We start from the raw sequence: 22,731 nt of genomic DNA, 5'->3' as shown, positions 1-22,731 counted from the left end.
CCAAGTCTTTGTATACTTGTTTTAAGTTCCGTTTTTGTTTGACTTAGATGCTCTTTGGATCATAATATTGCAATACCTCAATGTTAACCGCCTTACATTCTTAATTCGCTCTTCAAGCAGAAATTATCAATAAAAGTTCAGTGTAAGCGACAAATAGAAATTGTAAAAAAAATTTATTAAATTTGAAAATGAAAAATTATAAAAATTAATAAAACTTTTAAGTGCGGTTCTCACTGGACACTGCCTCACGAGGGTCCACCTGAAAAGGATGGGCACGGTAGCGGATGAGGTCTGCCGTTTATGCCTGGAGGAGGACGAAACTATGGAGCACTTGCTGTGTGAGTGTGAGGCAGTTGTTCGCCTGCGGCTGGGGTGCTTCGGGGGGCTTTGTGACTCCGGGAAGGATCTCGCAGCTTGATGTGGCTGCCATACTGCGGTTTGTCAGGGGCCTAGGAATAGAGCTAATGTAGAGGGGTAGGAATCACAAAAGATCCTATGGGCCGACGTGAGTGGGGCCTAGGGGCGTCGGTCCCCGTGGAGGAAAAAAAAAAAAAATTGCGGGCAAAAAAGAAAATGTTCGAGATTAATGAACTTAGTATAAATCAACAAACCCCACTCTTCAATCTCCAAAAATTTGGGTTTTTATTTTTTTTTTACTTTCCTGTGAAAAAATGACTAGATAAATTGAAAAATTGTTTTAAGACAAATAATTTTGAATGTAGCCACAAAAAAAAATGAATTTTTTTTCACATAAACCATTTACTTTGCATAATAGAAAAGGATAAGATCAAAAAGTTTCCCTGAAACTAAGAAACAAAAAAAAAATAAAAATCACCAAAAATTGTGCGGTTCATTTTTCCTTTTTCAAACAAAATTTTTTATTATTGAAAACGGGAAGGTTGACAATAAAAGCCGGGAAAAAAGTCAACGCGATAAAAAAAAGTACGATGCGGTGTCTTTTTTTTTCTCTCTTCTTTAATTTTCTCTTTCTGCTTTTTTTTGTTTTAAATTGAAAAATTGAAAGTGTTATAATCAAAAATCAACTTCTATTAAATTTTGATTGAATGATGGAGGAAGAAAGTGTTTTAGCGAACAAAAAAAAGCGAAAAATTAGGAATAAAAAAGCAAACAGCAGAGAAAGTGAGGTTATGAAAAAAAAAATAAAAAAAAGTACATTATTTGTGTGTTATCCTGTTCAATTTCCTCTTAATAGTGTCAAAAAAAAAAAAAAAATGTCGAAATAAAAAAATAAGAGTGTAAATAAAATTTTCGAGGAAATTCAAATTATTTATTGAATTTGGAAAAATTATTCTTTTATACTTTTAGAAAATGAAATCTAAATTTTTATTTTGAAGGTTTTTCACTTGAATTTGGAACATAAATTTTTAGTCATGACGTTTTATGTGCAGTAAAATTATGTAAAATTTAAGAGAAACTTGTCATTAACAAGTGAGTGTTATAGAAGTGATATTGAAGTTTGAGAAAATAAGCCAGAAAAGAGCAATAGTTTCCAACTTCTTCTGATCCAAATTCTTCTAATTTACAGAAAAAAATGAAGTACACGACCGCTTTTCTTACAAAAATTCAATTCAAATATATTTTGTTGCTTGTCATTATGTAGAAAACAATAAAAATTCAAAAAATTGGCTAAATGACAGCCCGATCAAAATCCAAGTTGACAAAAAATTTAAGAGATTAAATAAATTTCTTGTTTTGCGAAAATTTAATCCTGTTCAAGTCTGTTATTTGTAACCTCCATTAAGATTCCAATTACACAACATAAAGGTGACATACTTTAGAAATCGAGAAATAAAAAAGTGTCTAATCTTTAAAGGCATTCATAATATGAATCCTCGACTTTTCTCCACTACATTTAACAAAACTACATACCTACAATTGTAGAATTGCTAATAAATATTAAATTACAAAATTCTGGCCTCCGTTCATTTGCAATTTTGAATTTTTTTATGATTCGCTTTTTGAAATATAGAATTTTGTACAAAAATACGTCGTAAATGCGTTTTCATGAGAGTAACGCTTCAATGATCTACTGCAAATTTTTTGTAAATCTTAAAAGTAACTAAGTTTAATATGCATACAAAATCTGTAGACTTGGGAACAGTTTTTTTTTTTTAACTTGAAAACTTTATTTTTTTTTCCTTTTTAATTCGAAATTTTTCACATTGCTGATCTCGAATATCTCAAAGTCAGTCAGATTTAAATAACGTTTTTCTTTTTCCTTTTTTTTCTTCTTATCGCATCAAAGTAGATTCATGTGAATGCTTCCAATTTTTTTTTTCATTTTTTTTTTTCGTCTCCTAATTCACCTATATAATAAATTTTATCTAAATCCTCAAAGGATATAAATTTATTCACATTATACAAAGACTATATTTACGGTATCTGTACCGAGACAGACACACACGTACAACATGGTTACAACAGTTTTTATTCTTTGAATAAAATTTTTTTTCTTTGCACTATTTATTTTTTTGCATATGTGTGTGTGCTTGTGTGTGTTTGATCAAAGTTTCAAGGTGAGTATTATAAATATTGTGCTTTTTTTTTAGAGTCTTCTTTTTATAGAAAATTAAAAAAAAAATGTTTCTTTAAAATTTTGGGGTTTTTTTTTTGTGTATACTTTTGTTATCCTTTTAAATATCATTTTAAGCAGAAAAAATCCTGTTTAAAGAAAATAGAAAAAAAAATTATTTTATTTTTTTTTTTATCATATTTAGATTCAAAGTGTAATCATATGAATGAATCTTTCTTCAATTTACGAATGGTATTATTTACATAATATATTTAAAACGTATACATATTATGTGTGTTTAGGTTTAGACGTTTACCAAAATTTTTATGTGGAACAGTAGAAGTTTTATTAAACGAACTTGTGTGCTCTTATTATTTTTGTTCGAATATTGTAGTAAATCCAAGTTGATAGTATACTGTCCATTAATTTGCTGTAGTAACGTGGAGTTCATTCATATACGATGAATATAGTTTATATTACGATGGTAAGTCTTGCATTAGCAAAATTCTTGTATAATAACAAGATGAAATTTCCGTAAATTGAGAATTAAATTCACAGAATCGAAATTTAAGTGTACCTATTTGAATTTTCCACATTCAAATTTAAAAACTAGTTTAAAATTTAGGGAAATTTACAAAATTTTAAGTGTGATCATAATTGAAATGAGATTAAAATTTGGCCTAATTAGTTTTTTTGCAATATTCATGGAATCATTCAAATTTTTTTAAAGAATTACTGAAATTTTTTTTCTATTGTTAATGATTCTAATATGAAGAGCTTGGCGCTTATTACTTCAGACATTATTGCCTCTTTATAGCTTGTTATTTGTGCAATCATGGTTTTTCAAATATTTTATAGTGCTAGGATCTCTTTTGATTGTATACTTTGAATGGTACTGATTCAGTTTATGAGATCAAACCTTATTCTTATGTTATTATTAAAATTAAATTCGAAATTTTCTTAATATTGAAGCAAACATAACTTTTAATTGTATATAAAGTTTTAAAAAGCAAATTTGAGTTAAATTTTTGTCAATAATGAAATTTATGCACAAACACTCTTGGAAATTTTTGAATATTTTTCATTTTAATGAACTTTTTTATTGCTTTTGTTGTGAAAATATTAAAGAATATTGAAAATTATGTGGGGCGTAATTATAATTTTACCGATTTCACTTTGTTTGAATAAAAATTTAAAATACGTTATTGAAGTGTTCATTTCATAGAGCCTTCACTGTATATTTTCTATGTGCTTATAAATTTGTATGAATTTTACATTCATTCATAATCATTCATCAAAAATAAATAAAATAAATTAAAAAAAATTAAAAAAAAAACGAAAATTTCGAAAAAAAAAAATCAAAGAAAATATCAAAAAGAGAAGTGAAAACGAAAAATGAGAAAATAAATTTTCTAAGGTAAAAGGATATGTTAAGGATATGAAATATTTTTTTTTTTTTTTAGAGATAAACTTTTATTTTTTTTTAACTTGCTTTGTTTCCTTTATGTAAGGACATTAAAATATAAAAATAAAAGAATTGAGAATAACAAATATAAAGAAGAGGCCGAGAGAGGGCGAGAGAGAGGGCAAAAAAATAATTTTTTTTGTATATTAGTTAAAAATGAGAAGAAAAAAAACAACAAAAGTAAGACAAAAGCACATAAACATGAAATTTTATGTTTTTCTATGCTTAATTTTGAAATATTATTTTTGGTAGCTCATTCTGGCCTTTTTCAACATTATTTATTTAAATACACAGAGAAAAAAAATACAAGTAAAACAAAAAAAAATAAAACACAAATTGTAAATAATTTCTTTTGAAATATTATTCCACACAATCTAGATGCACACACTAGATGTATGTATGTATGTGACTACATGTGTAAATGTTTAGATTTTATTTTTTTCTATTTGGAATATTAGATAAAATTTATTTTCATTTTTTTGTTTCTTCATTTCGGAGGAAAAACTTCTTTATTCTTTTTAGATTTTTTTTTTTGTTTTGTTACCTTTGAATTTTAATACTCTTAATCTGGTTTATTTTCTAATATAAAAATGTGAATTATATAGAAAAAAAAAAGAAAACTATTCAGGACAAACAGGATTATTTTTTACAAAGAAATGAAAAAAGGAAAAAAAAGAAAAGAAAAAAATTAAAGAAAATTGTCCGGTCTTTTTATTTTTCTCTATTCAAAGATCAAACGGGATAGTAACGTAGAATAGTTTTTACTAAAGGTGCTTGTTATGAATTTGATATTTTTCATCTTCATTTTGACAGGATAGGATACATATAGGGAAAACTGCTTAAGAAGCAACAAAGAAAATTGATTTCGTTTAAGTCTTTTACTTATAAGAACAGCTTGATATTAAGCGCCGAATAATATACTAGTTTATGAGGTGGATGTAATGAACGGGTTCGATTTTTCATGCGAATTCATTCTTATTTAAGTTTCTATTATGCAAAAATGTAGCTATGTTTTAGCTTGAAAATATAATTATGAAATACCGAAACGATTAAATTTCGAATGAGTATTTTTCCCTCCAGATACTCGGAATTATAAATTTTGAAAGTATTTCCTTATGACTTAATTAACATTTTATTGTAATTTGTAAAAAATTATACATTAGATTTTTGTTATTCATTTAATTACATATGGGCAATTAGAACATTTTTGTGGCTAGTTTCTCTAGTTTTATTTTAAGGCAACTTATCAATTCACAATGTTCTAGTAAAGTCTATTAGCATTAATAATTGCAATTTAATATTTTAATATTTATGGAAAGTGTGTCATATTTTTTTAACGAATTGCAAATATGTACATACTTGAATAAAATTAGAAACAACTTCAAACAATAAAATAAAAACTGGCGTATATTATGAAATTTTAAACTCGAATTGAGATATTCAAATCAAATACGCACACACATTTAAATTTACATACAAACAAAAGTAAATTGAAATTGTCAGTTTCAATAGCAGCCCAAATTCATTGCAACAAAGAAATATTTTACTTTAGCTATTTAATTTAATAGTACATCAAAATTGTTATATGAATTTAATATACATGCATTCATATACAAAATTATAACCAATTCATTAATTTAAATTTTGAGATTCTTAAGTGTATGTACACATACACAGATATATATGCAATTATATTATAAGCGGGCGTATTATATACTTGTATAAAATGATGTGCAAAATCATAAAAATTATGTTAAAATGAGATTAAGATAATGCACACATACCATTTTCAATTGTTCTAAATATTTTGATATAATTACTTTGATTTGTTCTATAAAATTCAAGATATGCAATAATAAATAAAAGAATTGCCTGTGGTGAAACAAAAAATATACTTATATAAAAGAATGCATTAATTTCTCAATTTACTTGTATAACAATAATAAGCATGACATTTTCCGGTATTATGCCATGAGAATTTTATTCTCTTTGAGAAAATTTTGCAAATTTTATACTCGAAAGCAATAATATACTCTTTTTAACATTTTCTCTTCACCACAATTTCAATTTCTTTCCACTCTATCGTCTGTACTGTGTATAATATTTAAAAATTGAAGAGAAACTTAACATTTTCTTATATTTTTATTTTTAACATTCCTGTATAAAATAACAGCATATTTCAATTCTCATAATTTTACGTCATTTTCGTTTCAAATTCTCTTAAATTTCTAGTTAATATTCTCTTTAATATTTTTTTTGCAACGTGTACAATAAAATTTCAGTAGAGCATGGAAAATTTCTATTGAAAACATAAGATTTTGAGTGTAGGACTTTTTCGAGTAGAAGGATTTTTTTTTGTTGTATATAGGATATTTTCATTTACTCATTATATTTTTACTTTATATATACATAGTATTTATTTTGTTTATACGATAACAAACTTATTTTTTAAAGTTTTACGATTTTTTCGTATCTTTTAAAGTGAAAACAAAAGAAAACTGTTATTATTGAACTTGAGCAACTCAACAGTATGCTTATATGTTGTTGTTGTTGTTTGAAGTCAAGGACCTCTGGTAAATAATTTTTTTTTTTGACTTTTTCAAATCAATTGTTTTGATTTTAATGCTTTTTATTGTTTATGTTCTTATTGTTGTGTTGAAAACAAATAAAATTGATTATTATTTTTTGTTTGTATTCGTTTTTATTTTTAAATAGAGAAAACCATTAAAAAAATGAGTAAAATTTTATGCCAATTACAAGGTTAAAAATTAAATTTGTTAAAAAAATAATTATTTTTTTTTTTAAATTTTACCATATAATCGGATTATGCACTTCTGTTCAAATTTGTATTTATTTTGTTGGGAAATTTAAATGAAAATTTTTTTTGTTGCTCGTTTTTAGTTGTTACAAAATGGTTAAAGTTAAAAATCAACAATTTAAGAAAAATATTTGCAAAATTCTAGAAAGTTCTAAAATTTTATGCATTTTTTAAGTAAAAATATGAAAAATTTTTAGTTTGTGGGATATTTTTTCTTAAATGAGTATGCAAAACTTAAAATCTACAACAAAAATTTGTTATTAATATTTTTTTTTAGTTAACATTCATTCATGTCTATTAGACCAAAAATAATAAAGAAGTAAATTCACAGGCAAACAATAGAGGAAAATGGACTTAGTATTCTTAGTTTAAAATTTTGTATGTAGCTAAAGATCTACTGTAGAATTAGGGCTAAGATTATAATTAATTACTCTCTCTGTTAATATATTTTAGGTTTTCAGTAAAATCGCATCTCTCGAATTTTAATTTTATACATGAAATCACAAAAATTTTGTTCTATTATTTTAATATTTAAACTTAATTCGCTTAAATCTAGCCAGGGCAACCATAACACTACACTATTATAGTGATGTTAAGGTCTGAAATTGCAAGAGCCCTATGTATATTAATATTCCCAATATATTAGGGATCAGCTGTACTTAAAAATCTCTTTAATTACCAATTAAAATCATAATTAAATTTGATTTACGAAAATGAAAAATCACACCTTTTAAACATTTTAAATTTTCTTTTAAAATTTTGAAAAAGTTTGAAAATTACAAAAGAAAAATATTAAATTCCTTTTTATACCCGTACGAATGTATGTTCGAAGGGTATACTAAATTTGCCTTACCGTTTGTAACGCTAAGAAAAAACGGTCTTAGATATAGACTCAGGGGTATGTTTTTGATCAGCGTCCCAACAATAACTGAAAAACTAACACAAATGATTTATTGAAGTAAGTGCCAGAACCCTATTGAAATTGGACTTGATCGGGGTGCCGGTTCGGGTAGCTGCCATACACAAGCGAATATATTAGTAGGGCTAACTTGTCTGATAAAAGTCGTTCAAATTACTTGACTCCTTCTGGTATTTGCTATGCAACTTCAATAGTGGTTTGGCATACACAGTATTTTGAAAACACATAGTACTGAAATTTTGCATAAATTAATATGGTAGTACGGCAACTTAAAGTCATGGTCTGTCCCATAGTCAGTCATGGCATATTTATTCGCACATAGGATAAGAAATTCGTACGGGTATCACAGAGTTGACAAGGTCAATTCTATTTTTTCTCGTTTAAAATGAAACCAAAAAATTTTTTTTTAATTAAATTGAAAATGCTTATGGTTCCAGAAAACATGATTTTCAATTGAATGACAAATTGATTTTGACTTAACTAAAGATCACTTATCTAACACTGCACCTTAACAGAAAAATAAGAGAGAAAAAATAAAACTCAAATTCTCAAAAGATTTCTTCTAATACTTTTCAAGTTAATTTCGAAAATTTTGAAAAGAAGAAAAAAAAATTATTTTCACATTCTTAATATTTAAAAAAAAAATGGCAATATTGAACCAGGAGGGTAAGACAAATATTAAAAAGTAAAAAGAAAATTCAATATTGCAAAATTTGGAAAAAAAGGCAAAAAAAAATGTTGACATTTCTGTTAAATAAAATAGAATTTTCAATTTTGACAGACACAAAGATTGTTTCCCCTTTTTTTCCGGATTTGTTTCCATGCCGTGACTTATCAAAAGGATCAATGATTGTCAACATAATAAAGAAGATTGAATAACACTTTAAGGATTTTTCATATTTTTTTAATAAAATTTGAAGGAAAGAATTTTGAATAAAAACTTAAGATAATCAGTGAAATCAAAATTTGCATGTGTATTGTGTATGTTGTATGTTTTCTTTTAATATTTCAGAAACTCTCAAGTGAGATTAACAAGTTATAGTTGATGTTAAAGGATTTAGAAAATTTAGAATTTGAGTTTTTGTTATAATTGATTTCAAAAATTTTAAGACTACTGAAAGTATTGGTTGGCTCTTTGTCTTGTGTGAAATATTGCATTTAATTAATAATAATTGAACTGCAAAAACTAAATTTGATTTAATAACTCAAAATTTAAAAATTTTTGACTTGCATCACTTTACACCATTAGATCAAGCATCATTTTGTTCGTTTTTATACCCAATACTTTCGCGAAGGGTATATTAACTTTGTAACGGAGTTTGTAATCATTTGAAGGAGTCATCTGCGATCTTGACATATGTATATATTCTTGTGTAGCATAAAATTTTGTTTAAATTTAGACATATCCAATCGTCCGTCCATCCAATCGCACGATAACTCAAAAGCGAATGAATTAAATACGAACAAACTTGCACAAGTTGTTTCTTGTGTATCAAGGACGGACCCAATGTAATTAGACCAATTTGGATAATGGGTTCGGGTAGCTGTCATACAACTCACTACATATGCTCTAAAAATTTTAATGGAATGACTGAACTGGTTCGGGTAGCTGCCCTGCCATACAACTCCAAAAGCTAATTCCGAATAGTAATAAAGTTACTTTCATGAAATTTGTCAGTCGTGTTTCCAATTATAAGTTGGACATATCCGTGAAGTTTTTGCGGAATGGTTTGTCAGGTTCGGGTAAATGCCATAAAATCATGAAAACTAGATCTAAATTCTTAAGGTGCTGGGTATAGTTCTGTCAGTTTAAACCGACTGAAACTTTTTTACTTGTTCTATTATAAATTTTTCAAAATTTCTCATCTAATTAATTATTTTAATTTTCTTTCTCGATTCTTAGAGAATTTAAATAATTCTCAATTACCAGACATAAAATACTCGTAAATGTCTCTCTTTAAAAATTTCTACAGAATATATAGAGAAAAACATAAGAATCTTTAATAATATTTGTTAAATTTTACAAGTGTTTTGTATAAAATCGATGTTATTTAAATTAAATTACATAAGAAATTATTAAATTTTAATTTGATAATTGCGAAATTTTCAAAATTAAATTTACATTTATTATTTTTTTTTTTCAATATAAACACAGAAACAAATATTATTTTAAGACCACAAAAAAAACGACAAAATGAGGAAAAGAATAAAAATATTTTTTGTATTATTTTTGTTTTTCATTTGAAAATAAAATAAAATAAATTTTATTCAATATTTTTTTTATTATTTCGACATTTTTAATATTCCAATGTAGGATTTTCATTTAATTTATTCAACAAAGATTTTCTTATTTTTTTTTCGAATTTCTTTGTAAAAATTTTCCTATTTCTATACGAGTATGTATGGGATAAATTAAAAAAAAATAGAAAAGGAAGCATAAAGAAATTTAATTAAATTTTCAAATATAAGCAAAAAAAAAAAAATTTATTTGAATTTTCTTTGCTGCTTATTTATTTTTCTCTCTAAAATAATCTAATATTAATAAATTCCAATAAATAGGAACCAATACAAATTTAAGTATATTTTCTTTTCTGCTTATTTTTCAAGGACCTTATTATTTAAAGATCCCGATAATATTTATTTGACATTTTCTTTGTTTTGTTTTCCTACTTTTTTTTTCTTTTTTGAAGAAATTCAATTAAAGAATTCCTATAGTTATCAACAATTTATTCTTAAACATAAAAATGAATGGAAAATGAGATTCAGAGAATTAATAAATGGAAATGATGACGGTGGTGGCGGTGGTAATGGTGGTGGCAATAGCGATGGTATAATACCGTGTTTTATTACCTTTAAGCACCTTTTAAGCATAATTTCTCTTCCTCAATTTTTTTTTTCGTGTCTTGTTTGTTTAACGTTATTGAGAGAATAAAGTTTTTTAATATTGGTTTACTATACACAGGATTGTTGTTCGCTTCCTTAATATAGTATTGATATATAGAAGAGATATTTTCCTTAACAATGTTACCTATACCTACATATACTTTAAGGAAGTTTAAATTTCAATAAAAAATTATGCCAATGGCGAAAACAGCATTGTATACGAGAAAAACGATAATAGTTAAAAAAATTATAATGGAAAATTAACGAAAATATTTTTCCTGGAATAACTTTTTTAAAAAGAAATTTATTTTCTGTTATGCTTTTTTTTGTATTAAAATTCAATTCTAATGATAATAGAAAATTAATGCGTCAACAATTAAGATTTTATGATTCGATATATTTGATACTTTACTTATATACTGTATTTTGTGTATGTTTGTGTATAGCATCCTAGATATATATACAAAGTGAGTGATATTGATGAATTTTTGAGAAAATTAAAATTGGAAGTTTTGATTAAAATGAGAAAATTCAGTCCAAATGTTCTTTCTATGTGAAAATTTAATATTGAAATTTATTGAACACGACCTATACTTAAAAAAAATTATGTAGCTGCTTGAAAATGTATTTTGGAATTGTTTTCGGTGACGAAATTGCTGCAGGTACTATGAAAATCTCATCATTATTCTTATAATTTTAGCCTTTCCAGTGCTCAGAAAGTAGACATTTTCTGTACATTTCAAATAGGCGCAACTTTCAATTAAATTTGTTTTATTAATTTTAAAGTAAAATTTTAAAAAAGTTTTTTTTTATTTTTATAAATCTACTTACCCTTTTTGAATAATAACTTTGTCAATGTTAGTTAAAATGATGTTGGTTCGAAATTAAAATAGAAATGAAGATTTTTGCTGAATTGCTGAAATTAGAAAAATTAAAGAAAAATTTTTAATATGCAGTCAATAGTATAAGAAAATTTGTATTTTGATCTATTAAAAATTTGGGCGAAAAAATCTGTGAATTCATATTTGCTGTTGAATCCTAATGTGGGTGAGTTTAAGCTCGTATCGTTCTATTTCTTACGTTATAGTAGTAAGCAACGCGTAATCAAGGGCATTCGTTTCTTTTAAGTGTGATTTTAAATTTAAATACACGCGTAAAATTTTATATTTTTAAATTATAATTAGCATTTAATATAGAATTTTCATTTTCCAAAGGAGGCGATGAAAAAAATAATGATTGTAGGAGGATTTTTTAATAGAATATTCGTGAATTTTGTTAAATTTGATCATCATCAGTTTCAGGTTATAAATATGAAAAAAACAATAGCAGAGTATGAGAATTGTTTTTATAAAATTAGAGAGGAAAAAAAAAAGAAAATTTTTGGAAATTATTCATTATTTTTCGTGATTTTGAAATTTTTATTAAAATTTTCATTAAAACAATTTAAACGTATGCGTAGGGAGTAAGTTTTTTTTTTCATGATTTTCTCCCCCCTATATCATATTTCTTGTCAAGGATATGGCGATTTTATTTTTTGCCTTCTTCTGTTTTTTTCTTTTGGTTCATTTTAAATTCATTAAAAATTGGAATTTCTTTGTTCATATCAAAAAAGTTTAAACGTTTTTTTTTCACCCTGAATATTGGTAATGGTGGACAATCGTTATAATTTTTCATTCGATTGAATTTCATTTATTAATAAAAGACACGTTTCAAAAAGAATTTCAAATTTAACCTTCTTAATAATTTTGGGCACAATATGAGAAAAATGAGTGTGCACCCTTTATTCCCTTATATTTAATTTTAAACACTCATTTCTTAAACGATTTTTAAAAATGTTAAATAAATAGTAAGTAGTTTCACTACAAATATGCATTTTCTGGATTTCAATATATTTTAATATGAAATATGCTTATATTAACTAAGTTGGATCGCAAATATGAATGCCTGTTTATTTAGTCTACTTTTATAATATTAAAAAAATTAATTAAAATATAGGAAAATCATTGAACATTTACAGACATTTCTTATGAAGAAGCTGGGTTGAAATTCAATTGTATATAAATATTTAATGTGAGATAAATTCGGTGACCTGTTCATAGAATTTTCTAAAATAAATTTCGTTTCCTTTTTTTGATTCGCAACAAAATAACAATTTTACAATAACAAGAAAGTATAAAAAAAACAGTACTTTGTGTCGGCATGTCTAGCATTTACAAAATAAAAATGAAAAATAAAGGATGTCCTTAATTTTTTTTTTCAATAATAAAAAAAGGATATCCTATAATAACAATAATAATAAAAGGATATTAAAACAAATATTGGAATTTAATAGAAATGGAAGGTAGAAATTTATAGAATTTTTTTTATAAATTCTTAGACCTATTAGGATTGGGTATTGTAGAAATGGATCTTTGATGAAATAAATTAAAAGAGATATTGTATAGACAATTTATTAAATTTTTTGGGCAAATTACCTAAATGACTCCTATTGTTGCAATGAAAACAAGTTTCGCATATTTCAATTGAAATTAAAGAAATTAAAATATTTCAGAATCAAAAATTTGGAAAAATTTAAATTTTTTGTGACAGGAAAATTTGCAAATTCTTGACAAATTTTCAACAGTTAATTTTAATTTTGATCAAATTTTATAAATTAAATTAAATTAATTAAATATTGTCCTATTCCAGAATAACTGATAGAGTTAATTAATTTAATTATGAAAAGAAGCCGAAAATTGCATATTTTTAGGGGTTGAATGTTTTTAAATTCGTTTAAAATGGATTTGTAAATTATTACAGTGCACTTCCGTATAAAGGCATAATAAAGCATTTTCTCAATTTTATCACCATTTTCAATAGTTCAAGAAAAGCCTATGGCTTAAGGTTAAATTAGGACAAATAATGTTGAATCTTATTGAATAATAATTGGAAATTACTCTCTCATTTTACATTAGAATTTTTACTTAATGTTGCAGAAATATTTATAACTATGAATTTACGTTACTGTAAATTTATTAGAATGAAAATTTAAGAATATTTTCATAAATTAATAATTCTTGTATAATCTTACATAATGCGGGGTCCTTCATATACATTAATTTTGAAATATAGGGCAATGTAAACAAAATATTGTTATTTTCAAAATCAGGTTATTGGTATTTTCCATTAAAAAATTTTATGTTTTTTTGTTCATCACATAATATTTTCTTTTGATTAAAATTTCAGTTTAAAAGAATAAAGATTTCTCATTTAAAATTTCAAAATTTTTAGCTATATTTAAAGAAAACTGTAAAGGACATTATTTAATCTTATGTTAAAACTTCCTAAATTCTATTATAAATAAACGTAAGAATTATGTAACATTTTCCATTTACATTTTGTTTTTCTATTTTATATTTTAAAAAATTTCATTCCCCATTTTTATGAAATTCAATGAGATATTTTAAGAAATTTTTAAGAACAAAATCTTAAGAAGGTCCTTAGGATAAATATATTTTACATGTATGTTTTGTGTGTTCTATACTCCAATATATGCAGTCATTAATAAAATATTTTTTGTTATTTTTCTTAAAACCGGATCTGAATATATAGAAAGAAAAAAAAATAGAAAATATTTAACTTTTTTAAAAAAGTAAATGTTCTTGATAGCTAAGAAGAGTTTTACTATTGACATTTTAAAATTTATGTTACAAATGTATAAAATACACTTAAATACATTTATATTCGGTAAATATGCTTATGTACAGTGTGTGACGAAAAAAAATGCAATTATAATAGGAAGTCGCCCCAAAAAGATAGCAAACGCAAGGAAATTTTTTGATATACTCAGATAATTGAATCGAATAAGCTAGATTTTTGTAGAAAATAATACACGTTTCATTTTACAAGCTTAAGTAATGCGCTTTTGGCAAAAAGTTAAGTTTTGATAGACGCATATTTAAAAAATTTAGAATCAATAAACTCAAAACTTCCTAATAAATATTTGAAGGATCAAAAAGTAATTTTCCTAAATCCTATATTTTTCGCATAATTCCTTCAAAAATAACCGATATTTCTTTAAGAAAATTATCAACTTTCTTTTCACCATAAACAAAATCGGTTATTTAAATTTCTTCCAGACTGTACATATGTACATACACACATGTAATATACATATATGAATTATTATTTCCTTGAAATTTTCCTTTTCCATTTTTTTTTTTCATTTTAATTTTTATTTCTTTTAATGAAAGCTCTTATGCTATGAATATTGCAAACTCTGACGGAAATAATAAATACATGTTTATGTATATGTATGCGTATATAAGTGATATGAAGAGAAAATAAGGGTTTAATGGAAAACATATTGAAGTCAAGATGTACTTAACTTGACTGCATATAAAAAGTATTCAAAGAGGATTTCGTTAATGTGTTGTAAAACAGTTTTATTTAATTTCTTTCTAAAATAAAAAAAAAAATAAAAAAAAAATATAGATTCAATCTTTTTGGGCTTCAAACAAAAGCAACTCCGTATGTATGTATGCATTTCTGGTTTTAATAAAATTTAAGGAAATTTTGATTTTCATTAAAAATTTTAAAGTGGAATAAAGAATATAATTTAAGTATTTTTCGTTCCCTAAAACTTGTGCATGAAAAAAGATGTGAACCATATGATAAAGGACGATTCCCAGTGAAACCATCATTGTGTATAATTTATTTAAATGTTTAAGATTCTTATACACATTTAAGACTCAATTTATTATTACAGTTAAGGTAAACATTTAAGGTAAACATTTTTAGTAGCAGTAAAGCAGGTTTTTCTGTGTCTCTCATAGTATTTAATTCTAATATAGGGCACTAATTAAAAATTGCATTGTCCTCTACAATTTTCAAAGATTTTACAGTTCATATTTTTAAATTTAAATAATAAAACAATTTAATTAATAAATTTTTCCTTTTCTTTTCAGGTAAGTCATCTAAATAACTATAATTTTTGGATAAGCTGTAAGTAAAATTTCAAAACAATACGAAATTTAACAACTTTGTATAATTTTTGAAAATTATTTCCGTATTTACTGTATTTTAATAATAATTAATGATTAGGTATAGATCGCCCCAAAATTCTCTAAAATTCGGGTAAATTTTTAACATGGTAGTTGCAAATCCAAATCTTATTAATCGGCTGTTTGTTCGGAATTATAATTTTTTTTTCAATAAATTTTCCCTGCATAATATCGAATAGGATAATTTAATTTAGAAATTACTAGGAAAAAAAAACAATATTTCTAACTGATTTACTGTTTCAAAAAAAAAATTTTAAAAAATGTAGTTAGAAAGCCGAAATCTTATATGTATCTAAATAGATCTTTAAATAAAATTTTAGCAGCTTTTAGATACTAATTAATTGTTTATTTCGTTAGAAGAAAATTTTTTCCAAACTCCTACCTCTCTCAAGTTATCGCATCTTGAAATTTGTCATATTTTTCTGAAACTACAAGCTTATGTACATTTCTATTAATTCAGAAAGATAACGGTAAATACCATTTTTTTCTTAACTTACACAGCTAACCCTTAAATTCGAGCTTCGAACGTCTCTCTAAGTTTTTTTTATTCTATTTTAAAGATTGCATACATATCTCATCCTAAATGTATGCAATATTTTAAATATTGTCGTATATGAATGAGATTCATTTTAATAATGTTGCAGATTGTGCTAAGTGCTAATTTTTCAACTATCGCTTTGGTCCCAACTTTATTTACTATTGTCTCTGTTTCAATTTTTTCGATAATTGTACATGATCATTTAAAGATTTAATATCGTATTATTCCAGTTATTAAAAGACCATTTTAAATTATTTTTAATTGAATTATCTTAAATATTGCTATAATATTCTATAAAATAGAAGTAAAAGTACCCCACAGAAAGTTCTCTAATACATTAAAGTCAGCCTATTTAAAACTTTTGAAATTTCATGATCCTATCATATGATTAAATGATAAAGTACAATTATTATGACTTGTGCATAAATAATATAGGAAAAGAATTTTTTTTTGTTTTTAATTTCCACCTCAATAATCGATAATACGGTACCTGTGTTATGTTTCCCTTTGTTTTCTTTTATCTACAATGTACATGTACATGTATATAGAAATTATAATCCGTAAAATTTCATTACATTCGTTTATCCTATACAAGCATGCATGCATAACCTGGCCGTATAATCGCTTATATACAAACTTGTAAAGTGGTGGAAAATTTGATACGAATTAGAATTATAAAATAGCCATAGAAAAATAAGAAAAATAACAAAGGATCAGAAAAACAGAGAATTATAATTCGAGAGTACTTATATTTATAGGACAATATTCCTGTATCTCGCAATAGAATGTGAGACAATTCCGCTTTTATATTGTGTGTACATTTATACTTTCCGATTATTGTCCTATACACACGAACAGCGATAGCGATGATGATGATGATGATAATTGTGTTAAATATCATTTTGCAACCATATCCAACATTTCACAAGGCATATAGAATATTTTGAATGTAAGATGCAAGCATAAGTAAATTCTTTAAACATTGTTGTCAATTTTCATATACATTTATGCATTTAATGTCATATGTATGCAAAGTTCGAGCTCATATTATGTTCATTAATAATAGTACAGAAATAGAAAATATAATAATGTTGAAAAGAGATAAAAGAACTGAATATTGTGGTCATTAAACTTTCAATAATTTTAATGGTATCATAAAGATTACATTGTAAGTTCATAATTTTTTTTTTAATTTAAATAGTATTACTATAGATAGTATTTATCTATCCTGGATTGAAAAATATTATAGACCACAGGTTTATTGATAGGCCACCTATATTATATGTTAGAAAATACGTGACATTTTATGTACACCCCATTACGAGGAAGAATTGCTTATAAACTGGCAAAATTATCAATTTAGTGAACGCTCTGTCAAAATTTGACGAAGAAATTGAAAAAAAAAAATATATTTTTTCAAGTAATTTTTTGCGTTTAATCGCAATTCAATTTATTGGAATTTTTGAAAAACATATGTTTGGGCTGTACAATGTAGATAAAGAAGTTTCTATAAATTCAATGTAAAGTTGGCGGAATTCAACAATAAAAATTTGCCAATGAGTTAATTTAAAACTTTGTTTTATGTACAATCAAAAGTACTTTTGGAAATTCGCCGAATATCGCCCAATACCGCTGAATATCGCTAAAATGTAGAAATATAGGAATTTCGATTTTTTTTGGAAAAAATGAGTTAAAATAATTGTAATGTCACAGATGACAGATTTATCCGAGTGAAAAAAAAAAAATTTTTAAAGATGGCAACCCCATTAATAATTTTACAAGCTTCTATTTTAATGTTGGTCAATCTGTTTATGAAAATGTAAGAATATCTAAAATTTCGACCAACATTTTTTATTACCATTTAAATGGGAAAAGGATAAAGCTTTAAGATTTAATCAATTGCAATTTAAATTTTTCTATCCTTTTTAAAATTCATGTTCAAAAAAGAAATTCATTTACAGAAAGTTTGTTGTGCACTTGTAAAAATTTTTTTTTTTGTTTTTTTTGTAAAAGAAGGAAGGAAATTGCTACTATAGAATATGCATTGTGTATAACATTACATGCTATGCAATATAAATTTGTGTTGTTGTTAAGGATATTAAGTTTCTTCTATTTATAAAATTTGGTTCTTTGTTTTTGATAGCAGTTTACTTGTATACCAAATTACACCATACTGATGAATATCCGTGGTTGCATTCTCATTTCTTTCCTTTTGTATATACATACACAAAGCAAATTGATAAAACTATAGAAACCAAATGGCATATACAAAACAAAGAAAAAAAAAGGAAAATTAACTGAAGAAGAGTTTAAAATCGATACACCTGAAAAGATATAACCGTATATAACCGTAATGATACCTGTTTGTTTGTGTATGTAGGAAATTATGCACTTGTAATCTAATTTGACTTCTGTGCTGTACACAAGAATGTACACAAGATCTTCTTTAAATTTTCTCTTTTTTTATAATAAATAGAATGTAATTTTATCTACTTTATAATTTTCATAGAATTATAGAAAATAATAGTTGTGTTACATTGGTGATAAAAATTTTCTTTTCTATGTTATTTTTAATGAGTAAATAGAGATGAATTTATTGTTGTTATAGTTTAGAAAACATAAGGTGAAAATCTAGATAAGACAGTGCTAATCTTTAAATAAAAATTAATGTGTACTTACAGAGTAACACAAAATTGGTGTTGTTCTGTTCACCTTGTGGTAAAATTAATAAAAATTTATAATGTAGTTTTCATTTTTCTTCGTTAGAAGAAGAATCCTTTATAGTCGTGTTAAAGAATTTACATTGTATATATGCAGGGTTTTATGGAATAGCCAATTGTTGTTGTTGAAGTGTAATATGTTTTTTGGTTTTTTTTTTTTTTTGAGTTTACATGAAATGCTAAGTGTAAAGTTTAGGGTTTGACCTGGAATCGTTTTTTATTCAAGTTGAAGAAAAAAATAAAATTTTTCATCTTTTGAAGTTTTATTAAAATTAATTTTTGTGCACGAAAGTGAACTTTTTCTATGGTGGTGATATGCACTTTGTGCATCATTTTTGAATATTCAGTAGAAGGTGTTTATATTGTTGGAATTGGCGTTTACGTAAGAGAGTTTACGTAAGAGTACGTTATAAGAAAGGTTCAATTGTAAAATTTTTAAGAAGGTCTTTAATATGCTGAAATTTCATAAAAATTTCATTTTCGAGTTTCAGAAAAGTTTTTTTGAAATAAATTCTAAAGTCTTATAAGATTAGTTAATGGAAATTTCTTCATATAACTGCAGAACAGATTAATGACGTAATCAAAAGAACGAGTTTAAGACAGAAAAATTAAAAAAAAATTTTTCCTCGAACTGGACTTGAACTAGTAACCTACAGCCTTCTAGGCGGACGCTCTGCCAACTGACTTACAGAAGTATAAAGAAATTACCCATAAATTGCTCTTCACATTGCTTTATACTGCAATCTAAATGATTCTTGTATTTATTTTTTTGGTATTTAATTTTGTTTCTGATCAATAAATAATGAATTTTCATTAAAATTTTTTTTTAATATTAAAGGAATTGCATATTTTTAGGCGCATACAGATTAGACACGAATAGTGATTTTCAATTTTCCTACAATTTTTTCAAATAAAATTCGTAGCAAAATCATTAGAAAAATTAAAGCATACAATTAATTTTGTGCAGATTTTATTTAAATATTTTGCAATATAAACAAAATTGCATATTTTTAGGCTGATTAATGCATTATTCATTAAGTGTTCATAACAATATCTAGATTAAAATTTAAAATTTATGTTTATAAATTAATTCATAACAAAAACGTGAATTGCACTTAATAATTTTCAAAGATATTTATTAAAATTTCAAGAAATTTTAAGAATATTTATATTTGTAATAATATTTTGTCACAAAAATTCATTATTATTAATACTAGAATAAATTTAATAATTTCTTAACTACTTAAATTTGCAATATTTTTCTAATGGAATGAAGAAATATAAAGAACATTTTCACAATACATTTTTATATAATTTTCTATTTAACTTTTGAATTTACAATGTCTATATTTTATTAATATCTTATAGAATTTAAATATTGCTGTCTATATTTTATTTGCTTATTATATAAGAATAAATTCATAAATGTTGCATTCATAAATATTCTATACATTATAATAATTTGCTTTACTTTACATTTAAGATTCACATAATTGGTCCTTGCATTTACTTGCATATTATGTATATAGCTATATAAATATAAACTTTGTATAGTATGCAATGTAATGTATTTCACTCCTTCTTAACAAATTAACCACAATAAAGCTCATCATTGTTGCACAATAATAATAATAACAATAAAAATGACAATAGCAGTATAAAAGTAATATAAAATATATAAGAGTAATTTTATTTTTTTGTTATTGATATTTTTCCATTAAACGAACATGTGGAAAAGATAAAATATTGCTAGATATATATATATAAAGTTTAGTAAAGAGTTTAATATGTTATACAGTGCAGTCTAGTTATTTAAAAAATGATTTTTGAGCCTCCCTTGTATCACATTATTCGAAATAATTCTAGTGCAAAAAAATGGAATTTTTTTAAATATTAAGGTTTAGAAAATCGAAACCGAAATTGCCTCCATTTAATTGTTATACTGCAATTATAAGTTACTAAAGCATATAATAAAAATTTATACAGTGACCTGTTAAAATTATGTTTAATATTGCAATTCAGACATTATTTACTATTCGGACTTATACAAAGATTTTTAAAAGTCAAATCATTTATTAATTTTTAATGAGCACATTATAATGAACACGTATTTGCACACGCAACTAGATAGCTCCTATATCTTCAAGCTTCTCATTTTAATTTTCGATTATTTTTTGTGATTCAATTAAGTGATTCAATCATATCATTGTTATTTTGTTTATGTGTTATTTAAGTGATTCAATCATATCATTAGTGAACACTATTTTCAAAATGGCAATTTAATGTATAATGATACAATAGAAATTGCATCTTAATGTTATATAGTATAACAGTGTAGTATAGTAATGTTATATTGTATAACAGTTTAATATAACAGTGAGCTTTCGAACAGAGTTATGAAGTTCTCACAGTTGAGGAGAAAAAATTACTAAGGTATTCAGTTATTTTGTGATCTTTGCAATAAGCTTCAAATTTAAAAAGATTGATGCTTTAAATGAGAAATATGTAAATGTTACTACGATAACCTGAGCAGTTCGGACTGAAAGTTGTCATGCGCTACAAGTATTTTAACTATAAATTATAATATCGAAATGATTTTACTGTAATAATAATTTCAGAATAAGAATTTCATTTTACAAAATATATGAAACGAATATGTACATTAACTCTTATAAAGATATATATGTATATATATAACATTTTTGTATAATATTATGAAGGAAACTCTTATAATAATACATATACATGCATATATAATATTTTGTAACAAAAAGCAAACTTTTATATTAACCACAAATGAAATGATCCAATTCAAAATCCCATTGAAAATGCTTATATCTGCCAATATATAATCATTAAGGATTTCTCATCAAAATCATTATAACATTTTCATATTATTATGAAAAATCATCATTATTATCACTATCATCATTTATTTTTATTATTATCATCATCATCATTGTTATCATCATCATTATGGCAATGTTGATTATTTCATCTTTTTTTCTATTCATTTTCCAGCAAATTTCCTGTTGCATTGTGGTGATTATATTATAAATTTTTTTACTGTACATACGTTATGTGTGTACGTATATTGTATGTCAGTATGAGTGTATGTATATGTATTTATGCATGCAGTATATGCTTTTCTGTACACCTATTTTTTCTTTAATACGTAAAGTAAATATAAATAAAATATCATAAGATTGTAAATAAAATACGATAGTATAATAAAAATATTAAAAAAAAAAATTAAAAAAAAAAGAAGAGGAAAAATAAACAGTATTGTTTCTAAAATTGTTCAAATATCCTTGTATAGTTGATAAAATTTTAATAATATGCCATTAAAAAATATTTTAATAGTCCACTTAATATATTTTTGGTACATATATAAAATATTAATTGTACACGTATGTGTGAATATACAAGAAATTTTTGCATATTGTTTTCAGATTTTGCTTTAAAAAAAATTCAATATAAAAGTATCAGTATAAAAGAAAATTAAATTATAATTAAATTCATTTGAAATAAGGAAAAAGAAAATTTTATTTGACGTCATTTAAAAAGTTTTAAAGAAATACCAGAAACATTTGAGGAATAAGGGAAAGGATAATAAATGCGAATGATAATGAAAAAGAGAACCAAAATCAAAAAAGAGAAAATGTCCCTATGTAATTAATCAAATTGTTATACAGAAAGGACAAAATAATATTTCGGCATTATTAATTAAGCTTTTGTAATTATTATTTTTTGTCTCTTTCGCTTCGTTCATCCCTTTGGAACAACATCATTTCTATACTATAAATGTTATAG

The 22,731-nt window shown here is 24.6% G+C and overlaps 1 protein-coding gene across 1 annotated transcript in view; it reads right to left on the bottom strand.

The window, feature by feature from the left end:
• Positions 1 to 22,731, bottom strand: part of LOC129614373 (protein toll) — a 319,631-nt gene that overhangs the window by 41,078 nt on the left and 255,822 nt on the right. Inside the window, exon 5 of the mRNA XM_055528948.1 lies at positions 11,450 to 11,534. The gene's annotated coding sequence lies outside the window, so the exon portion shown is untranslated. The remainder of the gene's footprint in view (positions 1 to 11,449; positions 11,535 to 22,731) is intronic.

The sequence above is a fragment of the Condylostylus longicornis genome, unplaced genomic scaffold, assembly GCF_029603195.1.
Source record: "Condylostylus longicornis isolate FDR11 unplaced genomic scaffold, ASM2960319v2 ptg000107l, whole genome shotgun sequence".
Lineage (NCBI taxonomy): Eukaryota > Metazoa > Arthropoda > Insecta > Diptera > Dolichopodidae > Condylostylus > Condylostylus longicornis.
This window is presented reverse-complemented; position numbering and strand designations above follow the sequence as displayed.